At 44.9% G+C, this 25,136-nt stretch overlaps 1 protein-coding gene across 3 annotated transcripts in view; it reads left to right on the forward strand.

Annotated features, from left to right (window-relative positions):
• STEAP4 (STEAP4 metalloreductase) overlaps window positions 1-25,136 on the forward strand; it is a 129,043-nt gene that overhangs the window by 74,135 nt on the left and 29,772 nt on the right. For 2 of the 3 annotated variants that reach the window (XM_053265955.1, XM_053265956.1), the window contains exon 1: window positions 22,390-22,528. The exons of the other annotated variant lie outside the window; for it this stretch is intronic. The gene's annotated coding sequence lies outside the window, so the exon portion shown is untranslated. Of the gene's footprint in view, window positions 1-22,389; window positions 22,529-25,136 lie in introns of those variants that run through there. 3 annotated transcript variants of the gene reach the window in all.

Below are 25,136 nucleotides of genomic sequence, written 5' to 3' on the forward strand. Positions count from 1 at the left end.
GGGAAGGATGCTGCCATTGCAGCCAATATAAGCCCTATTCAAGCATTACATGTACACACAGGTATCTTTACACATGTACACATTTTTGTGAGAGTTGTTCTATGTGTGTTTGTTTTTCAAGTGAACCTGGGAACAGCACCCCGCCCCCTTCAATGCATGGTATCGATAGAAAACGTACTTACTCTATGTATTTTGAACAAGATATGTGAATAAGGCTCCTATGTGCAAACAGATCTGTATGTGTGTACACTGTACAGAGGTTGTACATGTTTGTTTGTTTGTTTGTTTGTTTGTTTGTTTGTTCATTTATTTATTTATTTGGCATATTTATATGCTGCCCAAAACTCACATCTCTGGGCAGTATACAATTAAAATAATCACAGATTAAAACAAAATTAAAACATTTTTTAAAAAATGATGAATTCTTGAAGTCTAAAAGCTTGGATGAATAAATGCATCTTAAGAGCCTTTTTTAAAGTTGCCAGAGATGGGGAGGATATTATTTCAGCAGGGAGCACATTCCAAAGCCTCAGGGTAGCAACGGAGAAGGCCCCTCCTTGAGCAGCCACCAGAGGAGCCAGTGGCAACTGCAGCAGACGGACCTCTCTAGATGAACTCAATAGATTGCAGGGCTCATAACAGAGAAAGTGTTCTCTTAAATAGCCTGGGCCTAAATGGTGCAGCAGGGAAGTGACTTGATTAGCAAGCCAGAGGTTGCTGGTTAGAATCCCCGCTGGTATGTTTCCTAGACTATGGGAAACACCATAGTCTGTTTCTATGGAGCAGCAGCGATATATGAAGATGCTGAAAGGCATCATCTCACACTGTGTGGGAGGAGACAATGGTAAACCCCTCCTGTATTCTACCAAAGACAACCACAGGGCTCTGTAGTCAGCAGGAGTTGACCCCCCAACTTGACAGCACACTTTACCTTTGCCTTTAAGCTGCTTAAGGCATATAGCAGGACACACTAATGATCTGGCTTTTGCCTTTGGTCTCCGACTGCTATGCTAGTCCATGCGTGTTTGGGATATGGTATTTCTGGCAGTCCATCTATAGTATGTTATTTTCAGCGTGTTTATTGTTTTTTGAATTATGTATATTTGTAATGTTTTGGTTTTTGTTAACCAGATGGAATAAAATAAGGGGGTTATACATATAAACATAATATTTGAACACATGTTCTGACTAGTCAGCAAATACCATAATTTATTTTTTGTATGAAGAACACAGGATGTGTTAGAACACAGGATTCACATTCTGAACATGTGGTTAGAACACAGGATGTGGTTTTGTATGAAGAACACAGGATGCGGCTTTAAAAGGTGGGAGTCAAATTCACAGAGAAGAGATCTGTTCATGGTTATCAGTCGTTATTATGCCCACTGTGTATGAGTTGCTGAGAGTAACAGTGGGGGGGGGTGGATTTTGTGAAAAGTATCTGGTTAGACACTGTGGGAAAGTGACTAGTTAGACATTTGCTCCTATAGGGTTAGGGCTTTTCTTATGTTCCAAAGAAAAATAATAGGAAATAATGTTATTAAAAAGCAAAGAAGTGGCCTCAACAACATGTTCACTATTGGACAACTGTATCTTTGAGGAAATGTTATCACGCAAAGCTTCTTGGGTAATGGGAAGTCCCTGGCCGTATCACTAGGTTTAATGCTTAATGTTCCATATGATGATAAGCATGGAAAACATAATGACTAAGCCTTGCCAGTAAACTGCAGCTCTTTTGGGCCCTTCCAAACATTTAAACACCCACATACACCATAGACATCACTTGACTTGTTTTACCAGTACTAATCAGCATAACCCTTTGTCATAAGAACAATGGTATGTAGCCCAAATCCTCCATATTTTAGGTTACATTGAGGTCACAACTGCACAGAATGAATGGCTCTGCAAAAATATTTTCGTCAGGGCTTTCTTCTATCAGGCAAAGTCACTGTGGGTGGATACAAATCAAGTGAAGACTGACAGGAAGGAAAGACTCCTGGCGGTCTTGACAATCCAGCTGTTTTACCGATAAAACCATCACAGAACGTGCAATTCCACCCTGACACAAAGAACTCTTCTGAAGAGAACAAGAGTTCAAAGGCTAACTTTCTAAAATATCCAAAATTAGGGATCAGATGTGCTGTGTGAGCACAATCAATTCTCTTCAAAATCATCATGTAGGCAAATCCTAAGATATTGGGGGGATCCTGTACCAATTTCAATGTTACCCACAGAAGCTAAAGTGTTCTTGAAAACAAAACAAAAAAGCAACACAGACCAAACTAAACTTCACTAAGGGTCAAACTAGGCATGCTTCCAACTAGAATCATCTCTCGCTCTCTTTGCCAAAGACAGCCGTGCAAGTGGGCAACCAGAGCAGAGGTGTAACCCGGACCCTTGAGGGCCCCCTAGCTCCACCCCTCCCTAGTTTCTTCATTATTTCCCTCACTCCAAGGGGCCACTGGAGAGATGGGTGAACACAGCCCCTTCTTCCCTAGCTACACCCCTGAACCAGAGCACACAGGAAGGTACAGTTAACTCTTTCCCACCTGTCAAAAGCTACTTTCCTGAAATTGATTTTCTCAGATTGCCATTTCAGAGTAAATTGCCACTTTCTGGGGGAGGGGAGGAGGATGGTTTTCAATGGAAAATCCCCAGGCAAGGAAACAGTTAATCTCCCCTCCTTGTGCTCCCTTCTGTGTGGCTTTTTAAAAGCCAAACAGGGGTGCTTCTGGTTGAAAGCAAACTTGTATAACACATGATTGCATGCATGTCCATTTTGACCCTGAAGCAGAATCCTGAAGAGCAAGATATGGAGTCCTCGTCCAGAACGCTTTCTCAGACTGAATAGTAAGCAAACCAAAAAAGAATGGGGCAAGAGAAAGAAAAAGCTGGTCATGCTATTACCAGACTGTCTTTGTCTTTTCCCCCCCTAATGGACCCTCCAGGGGCGTCGCTATAATTGATTGGATGGGTTCAAAGAACCCAGGCCCTCAAGTTCCGGAGGGCCCCCCAGCTCCACCCCTCCCTATTTTCTTTATTATCTCCCTCACTCTGAGAGGCCACCGGGGAGTGGGGTGAACACGGGCCTCCTCTCCCCTAGCTACGCCCCTGGGATCATCCTGGGATCCACAGTGTTTGTTTGATAAAAACACTTTCACTAGGGCTGAATTTGAACTAAAAGTTTCAACTGTTCCTTGTTCTTGTTTTCAGAGGAGTAGCCATATTAGTCCGTAGGCGCTGACACAGGAAACAGACTAGTAGCACCTTAAAGACTAACCAGTCAGCGACGGAGCCACCATTGGGCCAACGGGTTCAAAGAACCCGGGCCGCGCCCAATCAGGGGCCACGCCTCACGGCCCCGACACACACACACACACACACACACGTCTGTCATAAGACGGCCACGCAGCCCCTTCAGGAGCTAAACTAAGGCTGGCGCTGCAAAGGTAAAATACAAAGCCAGTCAGGTAATAGCATGACCAGCTTTTTCTCTCTCTTGCCCCATTCTTTTTTGGTTTGCTTACTATCCAGCCTGAGAAAGCGTTCTGGATGAGGACTCCATATCTTGCTCTTCAGGATTCTGCTTCAGGGTAAACTAAGGCTGGCGCTGCAAAGAGAGCCAGCATGGTGTAGTGGTTAGAGTGCTGGACTAGGACTGGGCAGACCTGAGTTCAAATCCCCATTCAGCCATAAAACTAGCTGGGTGACTCTAGGCCAGTCACTTATCTCTCAGCCTAACCTACTTCACAGGGTTGTTGTGAAAGAGAAACTCAAGTATGTAGTACACCGCTCTGGGCTCCTTGGAGGAAGAGCGGGATATAAATGTTAAAATAATGATGATGATGATGATGATGATGATGATGATGATGTATAAAAATATGATAGACAGACAGATAGATATTTTGAAACATTAGAAATGTATACTTGGGTTCTTTTGTGTTTAATTTAATTACAATAAATGTTGCTATTTTTAAGATGCCACAAGACTGTTTGTGATAATGTGTCATCTATTGAAAAAAGGGACATTTATGCTTATTTGACATTATTTTTAAAAGCCCCATTTCTTTTCAATAATTCATTTCCCCCTGCTTAAAACTTAGACAAGCAGATTCCTGGTTATACAATGTTTTCCAAAATATTTTGTTGAGCCTGATGTGCTTTCAGCACATTGCCAAATGTTCTGAGGAAATGAGTTACAGGAAATAAAAATATGAGTCCACAAATTTACCAAGGCCAGGCGTACACAAGAGGGACACACACTGCTGGATATAAACAATGCATCTTAACTTTACTTTACTTTCCTTCCCTAGCCTGTTTTCCAGTATTTATGTTGTAATGTAATGCTTGAGCTTTTAAAGTAAATATACAGCAGCAGGCACAGCCAAAGTAGTAGCTACAGTAGTAGAATGGCTTTGGAAGACATGTTCTTGTTAATTCTATCTTTTCAGATTTCCTAGAGCTGAACTGCCACTGAACTTTTCAATCAAAAATACTGTTTATTAATTACAGTATGCATTAAAAACCCTTCTCTCCCATAACTGTTCAACAGCAGTAACCAATTACATAATTTCTCTGAGGGGAACTGATGGGCAGAGGCTTTCCTCTAAAAGAAAAGGATTGCTAGCTTTGCACAAGACTATTTTAACTGTCCACAGCTGACATCATCATTATCTACATAGCAAATTGCGAGTATTTATACAGTAGATTCAAAATGGTTCACATACATCAGGGCTGCACAAGATCAGCTCTTCTGCAGATGTTGATCAAGGGCTCCCACAATCCTGACTACTGGACTTTGTGGCTGGGGATCATGGGAGCTTATTTATTTATTATTTGTTTGTTTGTTTGTTTATTTATTAAAAATTTTCTTATATATCACCTCCTCCAAAGACTCTAGGCAGTGAACAACAATAATAATAACAATTTTTTAAAAAAAAAATTAAAGGGCAAATGCCTGGCAAAACAGGTAGGTCTAAAGAAGGGCCTTAAAAGCAGCTAGGGAGGGGGCTGAATGAATCTGGGGAGGAAAGTGTTCCAAAGAAGAGGAGCGGCCACAGAGAAGGCCCTCCTACAGGCTCAGGTACCACACACTACACCAGGGCCTGGGACACTAAGGAGGGCCAGCTGAGAAGACCTCACAGGACGGGATACAACCAGCCAAGGGAGGCAATCCTGGAGATATATGGGCTAAGATATTATGGGCTAAGCCCATAAGGGTTTTGTATGTGAGAACCAACACTCTGAATTGGACCCGGAAGCAAACAGGCAACCAGTGCAGTGAGCATAAAAGAGGTGTGACACTATCAAATCTACGGCCAGCCATGAAGAGGCGGGCCACTGCATTCTGGACTAGTTGAAGTTTCAGAATCATTTTCAAATGCAACCCTAGGTAGAGCGGATTACAGTAATCCAGACAAGAGGTAACAAAGGCATGAGTCAGTATTATTTCCTCTGTACTGCAGATGGAGGTGTCAAGCTGACAGGAGTTTCCAACTGCGGCCCTCCAGCTGTCTTTGCCCTACCACTCTCATCATCCCTGGCTACTGGCCACTGTGATTGGAGATGATGGGAGTTGTAGCCAAAAACAGCTGCAGGGCCACAATTGGACACCCGTGATCTAGGGGGCGCAGGATTGGGGGGGGCAGGCCAACAGCCAGGAACCAGTGGTCAAGAGATGAGGCAAAAAGGAGAGTCACATTAGGGGTTAGAAACCAGGATCATGGAGTGAGTCAAAGGTCAACAAAGTCATCCAGGACTGAGCTGATTAGACAAACCAGAAGACAAGAGGTGGGGGTAGGGGTCAAGTGGTATGCCAAATTGCAGAGAAGCCAGGTAGTCAAGCCAGAGCAAACATACTCACCATGAAAAGGAGACCTTGAAGCTGAGACAAGACTTCAGAAAGGAAGCTGCTTAAACCCTTCCTGTTGTAAGGGTGAGGGTGCCAAATGGAAAACGAGACTGGTCTCTTGTACCTTTAAGAGATGCACAGAAAAGGAAATTTCAGCAGGTGCAGCTTGTCATGTTTATAGAATCAGGGGCAGAGCCACCATTGGGCAGACGGGTTCAAAGAACCCAGGCTGCGCCCAACCAGGTGCTGCGCCTCGCAGCCCTGACACACACACACCCACATCTGACATCAATAGCAATAGCTCTTACATTTATATACCGCTCTATAGCCGAAGCTCTCTAAGCGGTTTACAATGATTTAGCATATTGCCCCCCAACATTCTGGGTACTCATTTTACCGACCTCGGAAGGATGAGTCAACCTTGAGCCCCTGGTCAGGATCGAACTTGTAACCTTCTGGTTACAGGGCGGCAGTTTTACCACTGCGCCACCAGGGGCTGGTGACGCGGGGATGCTGGTTTATCTCCAGAGTGGGGGCCATGCAGCCCCTATTCAGGATTTAAATGGACGCTCCTGGCTGCGCTGTGCACACAGCACCAGCTGAAGTCTAGCTCCTGAAGGGGCCACACAGCCCCTTCGGGAACTAAATGGCCAGTGGTGCGAATGCACCGCTGGCTGGACTCCAACTCCCAAACGGAGCCACATGGCAGACACAGCGGGCGGGGTGAGAGGGGCCACACACAGGCCGCTGGCGGTCAGGCTCCATGCCTGTGTAAAATCCATGAATCCACATTGTAGTATGCAAGGACAAGGCAGTAGAGTTGAATCAGGAATATTAACAGTTGAATGAAATAGATATTATATCCAGAGAGGCAAGTGCAGTCTGCCTTCAGTGCTCTTGCTGCTGGCTGTTTGTTAGCCCCACCTCTAGGGGTGTTCATGGAATTGGCTAGTCTGGTTTGGTTCAAGTCCAAACCAGATCCAAACCAGACCGGGCCAGACCAGGCCACCCCCTCAAGCCACCCCAGCTTGGTCCGGTCTGGGGGGAGCGGATTCGCAAATAAATTATTAAACTTATCCCCTTGGGGGGGTGTTTCTCTGAGGTGGTGGCAGGGAGTCCAAGGAGGTTCCCCCTACCCCCCACCAGCCTTTCTTCCTTCAAAAAAGGGCCCAATTCAGCCATTCTTCAGCCTATTTGGGCCTTTCTGCCACTGGCATGGTGGCCATTTTGGAGGCTGCCACGTCTGTGCAATGGGCCACTGCATGGCCTGGCCATGCAGAGGCCCATTGCACAGGCGCAGCAGCCTCCAAAATGGCCAACACACTGGGGGGAAAGCCTGAATCGGCCGAAGAATAGCCAGATGGGGCTGTTTTTGAAGGCGGGAAGGCCAGCTGGGGGAGGCGGAACAAGCCGGGGGGCGGAGTTTGGTCTGGGATCAAGCCCAACTGGGGGTGGTTCCGCTCAAACCTGAGCCTTCGAACCAAATCATTTCAGTTCTGAACCTGTTTGCACATCTCTACCCACCTCTACTCCAGGACTGGAATACAAGTAACTAAAGCCCCATTCAAAAGTTGGCCAGGATCAAGGAATGGGTTAACCAAAAACACCACAATGTTGGGGAAAGAAAAGCTGTACCTTCTGAAATTCCCTCTTTGGTTCAGTTCTTAAAGGTAGAGGAGACCTACGGCAGCCCTAGTAAAGATAGTCAGAGGTTGATCTGTTGGGATTTTTCCATAGACATTGCCTCAGTTATTTGCATGGGGCATCCTTCTCTATTTGAATGTGTGTGTGTGTGTGTGTGTGTGTGTGTGTGTGTGTGTGTGTGTGTGTGTACACACACACACACACACACACATTGGCTTAGGGGTGGAGTCACAGTGTGTGTTTGTCTGCTCTTCACTTGTTGCTTTGAATTCAAACTGAGAGGTTCTCCCTCTCTCTGCATAAGAGACTGTTAAGTCTGTTTATTGTTTTCTTAGCCTATATTTAGTTAGCAATAAATATCAAACTCATCTTTCTCAGTTAAAGTTGGCATCTTGTTCAATTACTTAGAGAGGCTAAGTAATTATTCTGCAACGGATCCCAGCTTGCCGAGGGCCTGGAGGCCCATAATCCTGATGCAGTGCATTAGGCTGCCGCAAGAAGCAGTGAACAAGCAGCGCCTCCAATCAGTTAGAACCTAGGGAGGAGCCTGAATTGTCTCGGTGCCTTCTGGAAGAGGCACTGAAACAATTCGGCTCCCTGCAGCTGAAACGTTTTGGTGCAGGGAGAGGGGTGTCTTTAAAAGGAGGCAGGCAGGTCTTACCTGCCCGTCCCTCAAGCCTCCGCCGCCCCGTGCCACCCCATCGTGGTGCTCTTCTAAGCAAAGCTGCTTCATGAAAGCCGCAGCCCATGCCACTGCCTCCTTTAAAGCACTGCACCGTGGCGACAGGATGCTGCTCCCAGCATCCCTCATGTGGTGTCGGCACACAAATGGCGTCAGCACATGCATCATCCCCGGTAGCACTTTTCCTTTCAGGCCTTGCATTGTCACCCACAGGGTTTCTGTGGAGGACTCCAGTCCTCCTAGGTTTTCTCCCTTGTTCGATTCTATCCCTTCTTGAACATACAGTGCTACTCCACCTTCCAAGCGCCCCTCTCTGTTCTTTCTTTAGTGTTTATATCCAGGGTAGCAGTGTCCCACTGGTTCTCACTGTTCCACCATGTTTCTCTTATGCCCATTACATCCATTTCTGTTTTAGCAACCGAGCACTCCAGCTAGCCTATCTTGTCTCTGAGGCTTCAGACACTGGCATATATTCACCTATATGCTGAATCTCTTACCTGTTGCGAACTGAAACTTGTTGCACCAGTGGAACAAACTCAAGATATTATCAGCAGTATAAGTTTCAGTGTCTTAAAACACCGAGCAATATATTAATATCCTGGGTGTTTTCTCCCATCACCCTCCATACTGAAGAGTACATCCTGATAGTTTCAAGGATCCTTCAACTATAGGAACATTTTCAGACATCAGATATTACCGCAGGTTTACCATGAAGCTTTACTGCGAGTTCAGGGCATAACGGATACTCCGGTGCAAAAAGATTATTTTTTTTTTTTACCCCAGACATAAGTCAGGCTAGGTTTCAGTACGGAGGAGGAAACCCAAATCATATGTGAAGTGCTCTCTGAAATATTGCACTGACTTCAGAGTAAATCTGGCTGATATGTGAACACACAACCACCCGCCCAGAATAAAGTTGCAGTAAAGTCACCATCTGAAAAGCTCCAGGTATTCAACCTTCCATCTCACCACTGAAGAATAACATTCACATTTGAAACATGCAGAGTTTTGCCTACTAATGAAGGCTGTTCTACAATGTTATGTTTTTCTTTAAAGAAGAGGCTTTGGAATTTTGGAAGTTGATCCCATTTCCAGGGGACATTGCTCTCAGCAGATGTTTTTTTATATTTGTTGTGCTTTTGGACCAAACTTCAAAATGACTCTAAGCAGTCAGAGCACAGAAAGTCAACTCAAAACCAAAGCTTCAAGATACACAAAGATCTGTAACAAGACATTCTGAGCTTTCAGAGCAGACTGAGAATGTCAAATTTTATGTTTGCATGTGGTCACAATGATAATCTGTATTGCAACATGAATTACACAAGGTTCCTAGCTAGAAGAAATATGAAAACAGCAGCTGCAAATAAAATGCTAAAGTAGGTACCCTTTTCAAACAACTCAGACAGCTGTGGTAAACTTATACACCAAATTAAAACATGAGAAACCCACATTATGCCACTGCTACTCACCCCACATAAGACAAACAGTGAATGCTAAAAACAAAGAGCACAAATGGCAAGTTCCTATTTAAAACAGAAAACATGTCCAAATGAAAAGTGGAGCACTCTAGTTCCATGTGTATTGTTTTGCCATGACAAAATATTCAGCAATTTAAAAAAAATCATTAAGTTGCTTTAAGTTGGGATCTGTCAAACCTGGGTTTCCAGATGTTGTTGGACTGCAGCTTCCATCATCCCCTACATAGGAACACAGGAAGCTGCCTTTTACAGAGTCAGATCATAGGTCCATCTCACTCAGTACTGTCTACACAGACTGGCAGTGACTTATCCAAGGTTGCAGGCAGAAATCTCTCTCAGCCCCATCTTGGATAAGCCAGGGAGGGAACTTGGAACCTTCTGTTCTTCCCAGAGCAGCTTCATTCATGGGGAATATCTTACAATGCTCACACTTCCAGTCTCCCATTCATATGCAACCAGGGCAGACCTTGCTTAGCTAAGGGGACAAGTCATGCTTGCTAACACAAGACCAGCTCTCCCCTACCACAGTTACCTTCAGCCATTGTGACTGAGATGGGAGTAGCAGTTCAACAATATTTGGGGACCCTCTGGTTTAAGACATTCAGGGACTCATGGCAGTATTACATTTTACTTAAAATATTTTGCTCATGCCTTGGCTAATACCAGTTAAAAGTGGCCACTCTTTTCCTTATCCCAGAATCAGAAAAGTGGGACTACTTGTTTATTTGATGACTTTTCTTTTTAATCACAGTCATCATCCCAGGGATGGATTGGGAACCCAACAGTGAGAAGCATTCTGTTGCTAGCACCGCTAGTCTGCGGGCTCCCAGAAGTCTCTCTGCCCATCTGAGACCACAGGCTAGTGGTTCTCACTCTTAACATGCTCAGGAGTCTCACGGGATCATGGACTCCCCATTTGTTGGCATATTGGGGACAAGTCACTTAGCAGGCAGTACTAAGTCACCCCCAGGTTCACTAGCTGCCAAGCGAAACAAAAATGAATTAGCCTCGCGCCTTTCCCTATATTAGGGAATATCTCCATTCAACTTTTGAGTTAGTCTCCTCAAGGTCTTTCTGTCCTAAGACTGACCCTTTACTTCCCCTCCTCTGCAGCTGCCTCAAACAAGCTAAATCACCTCAGCAGGAAAGTCAGATAAGGCACTGTGAATGCAACTCCCTTCCCATCACAAAGGAGCTGAGTGGGCAATAGGAACTCAGAGGTGGTCTCATTAAAAAATACTGATTAGTTTACCAGGTCCTTCTGACCTGAGAGATACAGTGCATCCATATTCTTTCAATCCATCTACATACAGGTTGTTCTTGACTCATTCAAATCATTATGTTGTACTCCAGCACAGCAAACACAAACAATGGAACCTTTTTAGATTCCCTGGGATTGCCCTTTCCAGGAAAACGAAGCAACTGGGATGTTGCCTCAGGACATATTTTGGGCTAAAACTGCCCCTGGTTTCTTGAACCAGTGTGCTTCATTTGGTCCTTACACCTTGGAGTCACCCATAGCCTGGAGCTGGCACCCACCATAACACCCAAATGTGTCTTGCTCTGCATGCCAGTCACGCTTCCAGCGTCCAGATTGTTCTTCCTCACCGGCCCGATCCATCCAGCTCGCCTTGCTACTACTAGAAGCTGGCTGCATGAAAACAGACACCTTTTGGATATACCCCTGCTGCCTATCCTCCAAGCTGCTTTCGGTTCTTCATTGCTTGGTTCCATTCCTGAGGAAAGAGGTCCTTTGGTTGAGCCTGAGCCATGAAGGCCCAATCACCACTAAAGGAAGGATGAGGTTGTATGATAATTACTGCACCCCTCTCTGAGCTCTCCCTATCCCTGCTCCTTTTTAAAATCCAAAAACCTGTTTCTCTAAAGCCCTTTCACCCCTCTAGCCAGCCTGGAAGTCATTCTAATTTGGACACTAAGCTAAAATGCCTCTTTGCATTTGGTTAATCTTGTAACATATTTTTGATAGTAATATTGCTTTAATCAACTTTCTTATTCCACGGTACCCCTGAATGCCAAATAAAACCTTACTTTGTTTTGAACATCAATTTCTCTGTCAGTTCATTTTCCTGTAACCAAAACTTTGCACAAAAATTATTCTGATGTGGGACTGCTCCACCCCAGCTTTCTAATTCCCCACACAAAGCCCAAACACATTTAGGGGTGTTCACCAATGACCCTGAAGCAGTTCCATTAACAATTCAGATTAAGTTACTTAAAAGTAACTCAGGAGTTACTCCAAGGCTGCATAAATAACAAATAAAGTTTATTAATTATTTGAAAATTAAAATTTAAAAGGCCTGAGTGAACAAAAAGGTCTTTATCTGGCATCTAAAAGAATGCCACAAAGTGATGAAGCCAAGCGAACCTCACTGGGAAAGCTATTCCATAAACAGGGTGCAACCACCAAAAAGGCCCTCTCCTTAGTAGCCACTCGTCTCACCTTGTTTGGCAAGGGCACTCAGAGGAGGGCCTCCAAGAAGATCTTAAGGTCTTGGTCTTTAAGATCCAGGGGGCAAAGCACTCTCTCAGGTAACCCAGCCCCAAGTCATTTAGGGCTTGAAATGGCCTACAGCTACCATCATCTGGACTATTGGGCATTGTGGCTGGCTGGGGATGATGAGAGTTGTAGGCCAAAAACAGCTGGAGGGCCAAAGTTTAGTCAGCATGCTGTCCATTGTTTTGTTTGTTTTCTCTCCCCACCTGCATTTATGCCAACCCCAGTGGTGACACCAATAAGCAAAAATATTGTGAGGTGACACAGAAGGAGTATCATGCATTTCTGGAAGGGACAACATTTGTCCCACATGTTGGATTGCTAGAAAAAAGTATATTTCACATTAATGGCCTCCTCCTAAACATAAAAAGAAGGGAACTCATGGGGGAATTCCACTTTATGTCTATTCAGTGATCCCAAAAACATTCGGTTTAAAATGAGAGTTAAGATCCTTTACGTTTTCACTCATGCTCTAAAAAGAATGGAAATTGCAAGTTAAGGTGCTCAGCTTAACTTCCACACCATATAAGCTTTAAAGACTTTGTACAGTCTGATATATTATGATGGCTTTAGAAATGAGGCTCCATGTACCCACACTTTGCCTTTATCAGAGATGCATCAGGCAGAAATTCATCAGGGGCATGTCTAAGAAGTGATTAGGGAAACTGTGCCTGGACGCATCCCTCCACAGTCCAATGTCCAACTGAAAGACCAGGGCAATGTGTGGGTGCATAAAGCCTAATTTCTAAAGCCATCATCATATACCAGACTGTACAGAGTCTTTACAACTTATATAATGCGGATGTTAAGTTGGGTACCTTAACTGGCAATTTCCATTCCTTTTAGAGTGAAAATGTAAAGCAGTGTAAAGGATGAGTGAAAATGTAAAGCATGTTAACTCTCATCTTAAACAGAAGGTTTTTGTATTACTGAATTCCCTGGTGTCTTAAAAATTACACTGTGGGGAAGAGATTACCCAAACCACAAGATAGAACTTACTGATTTTGAACACCAAAAACTTTGTAAAACCTTCAACTAAGTTAAAGTCACACTCCCCCACCCACCTGAAAAACACAATTAAACGAAATTAGTGGATTCAGTAATAGTGACGGTGAGGCTATTCACACGATTGTAGAAAATTGGGCTACCCTCCGCTCAAGTAGCCCACCCCTTAAACCGGGTTTGTGGAGCGAATGATCCGCAAACCCATTTTGTTTTGTTTTTAATCGTGAGTAGCCACGGTAAAATCCTTTACCTTTGCTGAAGAGGGTCAAAAGAATGACTATGAGACTGTCTTGGCTAAATTTGATGCCCATTTCATTCCAAAATGGAATGTGCTCTATGAGAGGACTTGCTTTTATCAATGGTCACAGAAATCCTGGGAAAATATTGAGTCATTTGTTAGAGGGCTGTATGAACTCTCTGAGCACTGTGACTTTGCAGACAGGAAGGATGAACATCTCAGAGACATGCTTGTCCTTGGAATTCTAGGTTATAGGCAGGAGTCTCTCTGAGTCCTCTCTTGGAGATGCCAAGGATGGAACTTGGAATCTCCTGCATGCAAGCATGCATGTGCTCTTCCCAGAGCAGCCGCATCTCCTAAGGGGAATATCTTACAGTGCTCACACAGGTAGCCTCCCATTCAAATGCAAACTGGGGAAGACCCTGCTTAGCAAAGGGGGCAATTCATACTCGATACCACAAAACCAGCCCTCCTCCCTGGGCTGAGCTACTTGTGTGGAGGGGGGGTGCTTGTCTCCCTCAGTCCCCTCTGGTGCCAACAATGGGCACACTGCCATCAACAACTGAAACAGAACTGTAATAAGACAGGCCAAGATTATGGACGATTTTGCTGCAAGTTCCAACAATCTTTTCACATGGCAAGAAGCATATTAAAAAAAACAAGAGAGTCACTGGTACCTCAACATAATTACGGTTATAAACTGTTCATGGAATCTTCCAAGGGCAGCATTTCAGAAAGAGGGGCAAAGAACTGTCATTGGAACAGGGAGAGCCCGAGCAAAGTACAAAGGCCCCCTGGAGTTATTCGCACCTGGCTTCAGGCTTCAGTGTAAACATTGAGCGAAGCCACTTCGAAGTGGCTCATGGCATTGAGGGAAGCAGCCCCTCCCCTCTGCTCTCAGTTTTCTTTTGAAACAAGTCCACATGGCATGTTCCGTGTTTTCCTTCTAGTCAATGGGGGGTGGAGAGCTCTCCTGCAGAGATAGATCTGCATTTCTAAAGAGAGCATGCCTCTTATCATGCTAATGATTCTACATCAGTGCCTATCCCATTTCCTCTGGTGTTTTCAGAAAAAGTAGCTTAAAAACAGCATTTTTTAAACCTGGACATATGCTGAGATAAGCTAGAATTCACATCACAAAGCCCGGTTTGTTTTGGAGTAGGTCCAGAAATTCGAAAGGACTTTGAGGTAAGTTTGTCTGGTGTGGGAACACACACACTCTCTTCTGAAGGAGATTTGGAGCAGAAGCACTGTGTGTAAAGGCTCCTGCTGGATGCACTGAAGATTCAACTGCAAAAAAAGGTGTATTTTTTAAAGCACATTTGTTGTTGCTACTGTTTTTAATACTTCACAGTAACTATAGCAATTGAAGAGCACAGGACAAGAAACTGCCTTTGGAGCAAAAGAACTGCTGCCTTTGGCATGCCTGCCTAAGCACAAGGGCATATCTCTTGTTTATAACAACACTCATTCCAGCAAGCTGGCTGGAAATACGTACTGGTAATTCTGAGGAATAATCATATATGATCTGCAACATAAGAGGTTCCCCCGTCCTTCTGAAATGGTGCCCATGGAAATCTCAAAGAACATTCAGGCAGTGTACATGGTTGCTAAATAAATGAACAGCAAAGAGAGTTTTCTTCCGCCCCCACCTGATCCTGTTCATTGCCTCACAATTGGCATGAATCCTTGATGGCTAGTTTTGGCACATCAGAGGAGAAATACAGCAACACAGGCAATACTTACAGCTCCCACTTCTGAGACAGCTTGATTCCAAAAGGCAGGATGCTGGACTAGATGGGCCTTGGGCCTGATCCAGCAGGGCTGTTCTTATGTTCTTATATTCAGGCTTTGTTATTTCTCCTTTTCTGAAGGAATTAACTGTTCCTTAACTCTTACATAAACTAGCTCCCCCTAGATTCTGTGCTTTTGATTATCACTTTAAAAATATGTTCTTGGTTTGGTCCCAATTTTTAAAAAACAAAGGAAGTGTTAATATAGCATTCAACCTGGCATTGCATGCAACCCTGAAAGTGTGAGGCAATCCATTCAAGGGGCCCGAATCCAGATCAGATTCGAGCCGACCCAGCCTGGTCCAGGTTTGGTTTTGACTGAACTGGGTCCTGTCATCGAGGCCGGCTTGGGGGTAATACTTGTAAAGGGAAATCTGGCTAGGAGTCCCCTTTACAAGTACAGGGAATTCCCTAGCCTAATTAGGGGGTGGCAAATCCTTTACCTCGTAAATGAAGGTGCTGGGGATAGCGGCCGTGGCAGCGGTGGAGGTGGCCATGACAGACACATCATAGGCAGCAGTTGGGGCTCCTCAAACCCCCCTGCCGGCCTCCCAAATAACAGTCAGGCCGGCTGTGGGCCAGTTTGCGGGCCTCTGCACGTGCGCAGAGGCCATTTGCATCACCATGCGTTTTGAGTGAGCAGAGACCCACACTGGGCTGCAGCCAGCCTGGACTGTCATTTGGGAGGCAGGGGGCGGGGGTTGGAGCGGTCCCTGCCACCACCGCCAATAGGTCTGCTGTCCCTGGCACCTTCATTTTCAAGTTAAAGGATTCCCTTCCGCCCCCTTCCCTTCTTAGACTAAGGAATCCCCTGTCATTGTAAAGGGGAATCCTAGTTGGATTCACCTTTACAGGTATAGCCTGCAAGCCCGTTCTTTGAACCAGGGGCCAGTCCACCTTGAACCTGGATTGGCACCCCCGCTTTGGGGGCTGGTCCAGTTCAAAATCGGACCACCCAAAGTGCACCAGCTCAATGAGAGCTGCCTCACACATCTCTAGTCAGGCAATGCTTGCTCATGGGCTGTTCTACTTGTTTCCTACCTTGGTCCTGCACTTCAGTTCTTCTCACAGCTGCTCACTTCTTCACACTCAACTCTTCACACAACCCTTCCATGAAGGAAGCTGCATGTTTCCACATGTGTGAAAGAGGGATTGAGAAATGTCAAATGGACCAACAAAAAAATATCGCATCCCCTGCCTCTCAGAGATTTGGGAACAGGCCAGAATTGATGCTTCTAATAAAATCATCTGCTATTTTCACTGGAAGGGAATCAAGACACCCTACAATTCTGCTCTGTAGAAACCTGCCCCCACCCTGGAATAAGAAGCTTGAAGGGAGACTGAAAGGAGGTCTAAAAGCATAAAAGTGTTTGAGAAGCTAGGTGGGGAGGGGGATGTGTTACCTTGTCACAGAAACCAGGCCAATATTTCCTGTCTGTCTGTTTTGTGATGCAATGGTTTCTTGGTAGCATGGCGTAGCAGGAGGCATCAGCCTTGGGAACAGGAAGATGTTGACTCACACACAAACGCACACCAAGTGATGACAATGTGGCCTCTTTCGCCCTTAGTGCAATGACCACACTATGTAGCCGAAAGATATGGTCACAAGACACTTTGATGTCATAACATACAAAACATGATTCCTTGTTGGCTGGGGTGGGGGGCAGGGAGAAAAATGGTGTCGAGGGAACAAGAGAAAAGGATAATTGACAGACAGCACCTTTGGCCGCTTTTCTCAGAGAAGCATTTTTGCACCAAAAATGCTTACAAACAACATATTCAGCTCAGCGCTTGCTCCAATTCTTGTGTATAATCCTATCAACAGGCAACTTCTGCTTGCACACCTTCAGCTTCTGCACCTCTTCACAATGCCTTTCCTAAGCTCATCTTTCTTCCCCATTTCTCTCATCGCATTACCACTCCCCAGACCGTTCACTTTTAAAACTCTGCCTCACAACAGGAACATCTTTCTTACTTCACTTGGGTCAAATTAGCTGTGCACACTAACACATGCTATAGCTATTCCCTGAAGCAGAAGTGCCTCTAATTTCATTAAAAACAGCTGGGGACCCCCCAATGCTGAGCCAGGCCACATTGCAGGGGAGAAGAATGCAACTCTCCCCCCTCTTTGGTTTTCCATGAAAAATCACTCACCAAAGTGGCTATTTGCCCCCAAAGTGACTACTGCAGAAAACGTGTCCACTATGCACAATATATATTCATCAGTTACAGCTTTTTATGACTTTCTCTTTTCCATGCCTTTTGCCACATGATGTCTCATCAGGATTAAACAATTGGCCATCTACTCCTCCTCCTGGAGGTTTTTCACACTAGGAATGTGCATGAACCGGTCCGGAGGCTATTATGGAGGCCGAACCAGTTTGACTCACACTGGTAGATATTGGGCCAAACTTCACTTTAAATGCAGTTTGACCTTCTATTGTTTCTTTGTAGATAGCACGTAAGAACAGAAGAGCAGCCCTGCTGGATCAGGGCCCATCTAGTCCAGCATCCTGTTTCACACAGTGGCCCACCAGATGCCACTGGAAGCCTACAGGCAGGAGTTGAGGGCATGCCCTCTCTCCTGCTGTTACTCCCCTGCAACTGGTACTCAGAGCCATCCTGCCTTTGAGGCTGGAGGTGGCCTATAACCCTCCAACTAGTAGCCGATGATACCTCTCCTCCATGAAGTTATCCAAACCCCTCTTAAAGTCATCCCAGGTTGTTGGCTGTCACCACATCTTGCGGCAGAGTATGCCACATGTTGAATATGTGTTGTGTGAAAAAGTACCTCCTTTTGCTGGTTCTGAATTTTCTGGCAATCAATTTCATGGGGGAAAGTACCATGCAGGATATGTTTTTAAACCTCTCCACAGCTGCACTGTACTCCCAAACTTATCCCCCCCCAGGAGGGAAGCAGCCACAGAAGGCAAATTGCAATACTGGGGTGGGGGGGACACTTTTTGTTGGGAGTGCACTAGGGGGAAGGAGGGTTAAATCCCCCATACAACAATCCCAGTCCTGATTGCATCTTATGGATGCTATTTATCAAATATAAATTAACAACAGGAAGACAAGCTATGCGTTTAATGTAACATATCACTCACTTGTCCATTTGCTTATTAAACTGTAATGCCACCATACACTTCTTTTCTTAGCTCAAAAGGTCACTCATATTGAGGTTTGGTAATATGCAAATTCCAGGAAATGTCAATAATCGGTTACAAGGCAGGTAATTAATCAAAAATGGTATAATTTGTATGCAGCCTTCAGTGAACTAGAAAAATTAAGGCCAGACGCTCCTCTGCTTGAGCAGACAATTGCTCATGTAACCCTATAAAGAGGAGGGCAGGTATAAAGCTGCCTGCGGCAACAGCAATCAAAATGATTTTTAAAACCATTTTCCTTGGATGATTATGCAATTCTCTGCACTAGAATGCATATTTCCAGGTGTTGTGGAGAAAGAAAATCTATTTCTCTTCCCTTCCTCTGTTTTCTTCTTTGTGTCATTTTTAGCCTACTTTCCAGTAGTTTTATGAGATCACCTAGCATTCTGTGTGTGTATCCATTTGTCCATGTGCTTATGGACAAATAAGCACCCATCGACTTCGACTTCACAACACCTGGACCAATATGAACCAAATTGGGTGCAGTTGTAGTGACACATAAGGACACCTCAACAGCATAGTTTGTGATGATGTCATCCACCCCATTCAAGATGGCAGACGTGTAAACTTTTGAGGTGCAAGCAGGCTAACTTGTGAACCACCTGATTTGAACCAAACTTGCTACAGCTGTGAGGACACATTGGGATGACCCAATGGTGTAGTTTGCGATGATGTCATCCACCCCAATCAAGATGGCAGACACGTAAATGTTTGAAGTGCAAGTGGGATAACTTGTAGACTGTCTAACCAATCTGAACCAAATCAGATGCAGGAAAACCTCATTATTCGTAGGAGTTCTGTTCCCTGCTAGTGCCACAGATACCAAAAATGTGGCCAAAAACTGGTGGGAAATGGCAGAACTTTTTCTCATTTTAAAAAAGAAATTGGCCAAAAAATGGCCCCAAAATACAACAAAAGACACAGCAAAGTGCCCTACCATGCTCCATGGGTCCCCGTCAGTCCCTCAGTGCCCCCCAAGGCCTGAATATCGGCCAGAAAAGGCAGATTCCCCACCATTTTAAAAAAAGAAATTGGCCGGAAAACTGTCCCTAAAAACAACAAAAGGCACAGTAAAGTGCCCTACCACACTCCAGACGTCCCCATCAGTCACTCGGTGCCCACTAAGGGCTGTGAATTGGCCAAAAATGGTGGATCCCCCCATTTTTTAAAAGAAACTGTCTGAAAAACAGCCCCAAAATACAACAAAAGACACAGCAAAGTGCCCTACCATGCTCCAAGGGTCCCCAGCAATCCTTCAGTGCCCCCCAGGGGCTAAAAATCAGCTGAAAATTTCATGGTTTTTTTCCTGGTTGTTTTTTTTCCAAGAACTGAGCCATAAAATGGCTCCCGAAATTAAATAGGTGGCCAGAAAGGCCCTCGGAGGACCTTTCCAGCCACCCGCAACTCATGGATGTGTGGCTTTAACCCTTTTCCTGCTCCCTTCCCTCATATACTGAGGTTGGGAGTCCATTACCCAACCACGAATACGTGAAACCGCAGGTATTGAACCCACAATTAACGAGGTTCTCCTGTACAGTTTTAGTGAGTGACGCACAGGGACACCTCAGTGGTATAGTTTGTAACGATGTCATCCACCCTGATCCAAGATGGAGGATGTGTGAATGTTTGAGGCACAAAAGATCTAACTTGTGGACAGGCACAGAGGGGAGGCCAGCGTCACCCCAGGTTCTGCAGCTGCCATGGACCCCTAGCCCGCCCCCGCATCTGGCATCTGACATGGGCGTGGGTCTGAGGTGCGAGGCGTGGCCCCTGAAGGGTGGTGGCCCAGATTCTTTGATCCCGTCCGCTCAATGGTGCCTCTGCCCCTGCTTGTGGATGACCTAATTAATTTGAACCAAACTGAGTCCCTTTGTAGGCATAGTGATAGGAAAGTAGACAGATTAGTTCTTACTATAACATCTTGTTTTAGGTAGTGGGCTCTTTGAGGCAGGCACTTGGGAGGGGCCGTAACTCAGTGACAGAGCACCTGCTTTGCATGCAGAAAGCCCCAAGTTCACTTCGCAGCTCCATATAGGGCTGGGGAAGATCCCTGCCTGAAACCCTGGAAAGCTGCTACCAGTTAAAATGGTCAGCACCAGTGCTCCCTCAAACAGGGATTCCCAGATGTTCTTGACTACAACTCCCATAATCCCCAAGCAAAAGCCACTGCAGCTGGGGATTCTGGGAGTTGTAGTCAACATCATCTGGGAATCCCTGTTAGAGGGAACACTGGTCAGCACTGACCTAGTTGATGTGGTTCAAGATAAGGCAGCTTCGTAGGTTCAAAATGAAGGTACAGGCAAGTTACCCCACCAAAGGCGATTACTCTCCTCTATTGCTTTTGAATAGAGAGCATAATAATATTTCAACAGAGGCTGAAGGAAAGCAAGCATCTTTGGGAGGTGGCTGAGGATGCTGTAACCTTTTCACTCCCAGTGCTGAGACTCAGCTAGGCCAGAACCCAAAATAGTAAAGGCCTGCAGTGAGGCTTTGCATTATTATACTCTACATACTACCAAAGGCCAGAGACGAAAGTTTGGGGCAGTACACAAATTTGATAAATAGATAGATAGATAGATAGATAGATAGATAGATAGATAGATAAGGCCAATGTACATTATGGTGTAGATTGATGTAGGACAGGGTCTTCTCTAGGGTCTGCCAATATTATGGAATTACTTTCCTGTGTAGGTACAATTCACACACCCCATCTTGATGGCCTTCCACTGCAAGTGTTCAGTTTGTAGACGGTGAGCAGATATTTTTATTAAGTTGCTATTTTTGATACGATTGAACTGTGGTGATGTTCGGGGGAACTGTTATATTGTTTAATAATTCACTGTTTATGGCTTTGGTTTTTAGCCTACTTTCCTTAAGGAAAGTAAGCTTATGAGCTCACCGGGCATTCTGTGTGTGCATGTGTGTGTGTCCCCTATCAACTTCACAATGCCTGGACCAATTGTAATCAAATTGGGTACAGTTGTAGGGACACATAGAGACACATCCACGGCATAGTTTGTGATGATGCCATCCACCCCAATTCAAGATTGCGGACATGTGAACATTTGAGGTGCAAATGGGCTAACTTGTGAACTGCCTAACTGATTTGAACCAAATGTGTTACAGCTGTAGCGACACATAGGGACACCTCAGTGGTGTAGTTTGTGATGATGTCATCCACCCTAATTGAAGATGGCAGACACAAATATTTGAGGCACAAGTGGGCTAACTTGTGGACCGTCTTAACTGATTTGAACCAAATTTTGTACAGTTGTAGTAAGTGACACATAGGGACACCTCAGTGGCATAGTTTGTGATGATGTCATCCACCCCAATTCAAGATGGCGGACATATAAACATTTGAAACGCAAGTGGGCTAACTTGCGAACTGCCTAACAGATTTGGACCAAATTTAGTCCAGTTGCAGGGGTAGTGAAAGGAAAGGAGGCAGATTAGTTCTTATCAGAACAACTTGTTATAATAAGCTATTAGACACCTTGGGCAGCCACTGGCTGGAAAGGTGGAATTTAAGAAAAAACAAACAAACCCCAAAATAAATATCACCTCAGGTCAGGGGTTTTTTTAAGCAAAATGTTTGTTTTTAAAAGCAAAATGTTTGCCCACTTCTTCGAACAATCATGCCAAGTATTTCTGAGGACTAATCACGTTTGACAGCCAAAAACACAGGCAGGGATTGTTCCTGCCAGTCCTGTTGTGCCAGCTTCCTCATTACATTGTCATCTAAAAAGCTGGACTATTTTGAAGCATGTGCACTCTGAGAACAGGGCAGCTACCAGAAGAGTTGAAATAAGCCAGGAAGTTTAGCTGACACTTGCCAAGACACAAAGAGTAAGTAACCGCATCTGTACACTTCATCAGGGCAGGGATTTTCCCTGAGCCTCTTGATGGGAAAGTCTGGGGCCATTATGTAAAGGCTTGCAAAATTCTCAATCTTCCCTCCACTCCCACTCCCTTTCCTGCCTCGCTTCTCCTCTCCTCTCCAGCAAATAAATGTTCTGAAATGATCAGCTACTTCTCCACTCTGTTCCATACAATAGAAAGCTTCTGCAGCTCCTTCTGCCAGGTTCTACTCCAGCTGTAGCTGAACTCATTAACTGATGTGGGGAGGGGGACACAGAATGCTGGGTGTGCAAGGTAAGTTTCATTTAAATGCCCAAGTTCTCTGTGTTTTCCCAAGCCTCTTATGGGTCTCTTAAATGGAGCTGTTTGCAGGAATTTTCAAGTTCACATTTCTGTCTTGGAAAAGTGCCTGTTTGCTTAAAAACTAGTTCCTATGAAGGCAAGACATGCAGAGTCTAGCATGAACTGACTCCTGCTCTGCTTTTGTGACTAGAAATGCAAAACAAAAGTGCCATCTCTTTGGTGATACTGCAAATATGGAGATGATGGAAGTGGGTGTTAAGGGTCTTAAACTATGTGTAAAACACAGGGGCATGCAGCATTACTTGGACAGTCCTTTTGAAACGGGGAAAGATAGCTCCAGAATCAGAGAAGCCATGGGTTTGCTTTCCAGAGAGATGAGAAGATTTGGAGTGATGAAAAATTGAAGTGGAGGTAGCACTTGCTCCCCAACTTCTCTGGTCCCCACTGACCCTCTAGAGGTGCTTTTTCAGGGCTACGCAGGCACCATCTGCAAGAAATGTCTTCTATGTCCCAAAGAGAACTTGGGCTGGTTCATAACACAAGACAAAAATTAAGAGATGCTGCCACCCCACAGTCACATTTTCCAAACTAAAATGCATTCTTTTCCATGTGTATTCCTCATGTCTTTAATGCAAGAATTTTCCACATCTTGGTAATGGTAATTTGTTTATTTGTTATGTGGGTATCTAAGCTAGAGTTGGCAAAGGAGATGTAAGAGTTTAAACAGGGTTGGGGAGCACGTGTTTAGGGGCCATTGGGATGAGCGGCCCCCCATACGTGATTGAAGGACACCCCATTGACAGTACATTGGGACATCCTTCCGTGACATCAAGGTGGGCATGCCCTCTGAGCATCGCTGCCCTCTTCATGTGTAGGGCTAGTTTCTCATATGAACCAATCCAAATTGTCTAGTTGGACTTGTGCCATAACTCAGATGAATCGTTCGCGTTAACCTGAGAACCTTTTATAAATTTTAATATTTCGCAAGGTTATCACCCACACCTAAGATTTGGCTTTTCTTGATAACGAGATTTGACTTACATTATTTACATTTTTATGGTCGCCTTAACTGTGTTATGGGGTAAAGGTTGGTAATTGGGTGGAAGAGGTTTTTCTGGATCGCTATTTGTAATACTCTAAATACAATTATTGTAGTCTGGAAGTTCAAGAGATGACAATGTAACTATGTTCCTTCCTTTTCTTTCTGTATTCTGTAAATTTAAAAAATCTACATAAAAAAAACAATGTCTAGTTGGACCCTGGTTAGTAAAGAGACACTCAGTTATTATTTATATAATATCTAAATGTCTTCTTTCCTCCAAAAAGAACATGGCAGCATACAGTACATAATGCTTCCACCTCCTTTTTATCCTTACAACAACCCTAGTAGGTAGTTTAGGCTGCAATAGAAAGGCCCCCTCAAGGTTCCTCTCTGTGAGTTTCAGGGCTGAGTGAGGATCTGACCCTGAAGGAATTTCCTCACTCCTATTCCAACATTCTAACTACTGCACTAATAATAATAATAATAACAACAACAACAACAACAACAACAACAACAACAACGCCCTGGGTGCAGTTCCAAAAGACCTTGAAGAAGCACCTCAACACCATAGGGGCCACAGAAATCACCATCAGCCAATTACAAAAAGCAGCTTTACTGGGAACCGCCTATATTCTGCGACGATATCTATAACCATTGACAATAAAATTCAGGCATCCCAGGTCCTTGGGAAGGACTCGATGTCTGGATAAAACAAACCAGTCAATAACACCTGTCTGACTGTGTAAACAAGAAATACTAATAATAAATAGTTACATGCTGCTCTTCAGCCAAAGTTCACCAAATTGGTTTATACAGAAAAATAAATAATGCATAAATAATATGGTCACCAAATGGTTCATAATCTAAAAAGAAACATAAAGCAGATACCAGCAGCAAGTAAGATACCAGCAGCAAGTAAGCTTCTTGGGGCTACTCCCAAGTAAGCATGCACACAATTGCAGCCTAAATTAGCAAGTCTAACTACAACTGTCAGATTAGCAACCCTGAGCATCTTTTCCCCATTAAACTGGTTGACACACTGAGATGGGACATAGTAGTTAGCCACCACCATTAAGTGGTGGCAGGGGAGGAGTGAGAACTAGCCTTACCTGAAGCTAGTTTACTGCCCCCACCTCTGCCCGGACTGGCCACCACTGGGGTTTGTTTATTATCCAGTAGTCACTGGACTGGGTCAGCCCGCTCTCCCTGCTCACGAGCGTGCAGGGAGCCCTGGGCGGCCAGATTGGCCGCCCACACGATGGCCGGCTCTGTGACAGAGCCGGTGGGGGGTGGGGGGAGCAGGGGCCACGTGGCCCCCGCAAGCCCCAGTATGCCCTGCGCGAGCATGCAGGGCATACTGGGGAGACCCCCGGATTTTCACCTCCCAGCCGGGGGGGTCTACTCATGAGTAGGCGCGGCGCGGCTACTCACGATCGTAAAAAGCAGGTTTGCTGGAGCGCTCGCTCCGCAAACCTGCTTTTTACCAGGGGTTCTCGAGTGGGTTACCCACTCAAGAATCACTGGGCTCGACTGTGAGCCCAGTGGTTCTTACAGTCA

This window comes from Hemicordylus capensis, chromosome 6, assembly GCF_027244095.1.
Source record: "Hemicordylus capensis ecotype Gifberg chromosome 6, rHemCap1.1.pri, whole genome shotgun sequence".
NCBI classification, from domain to species: Eukaryota; Metazoa; Chordata; class Lepidosauria; order Squamata; family Cordylidae; genus Hemicordylus; species Hemicordylus capensis.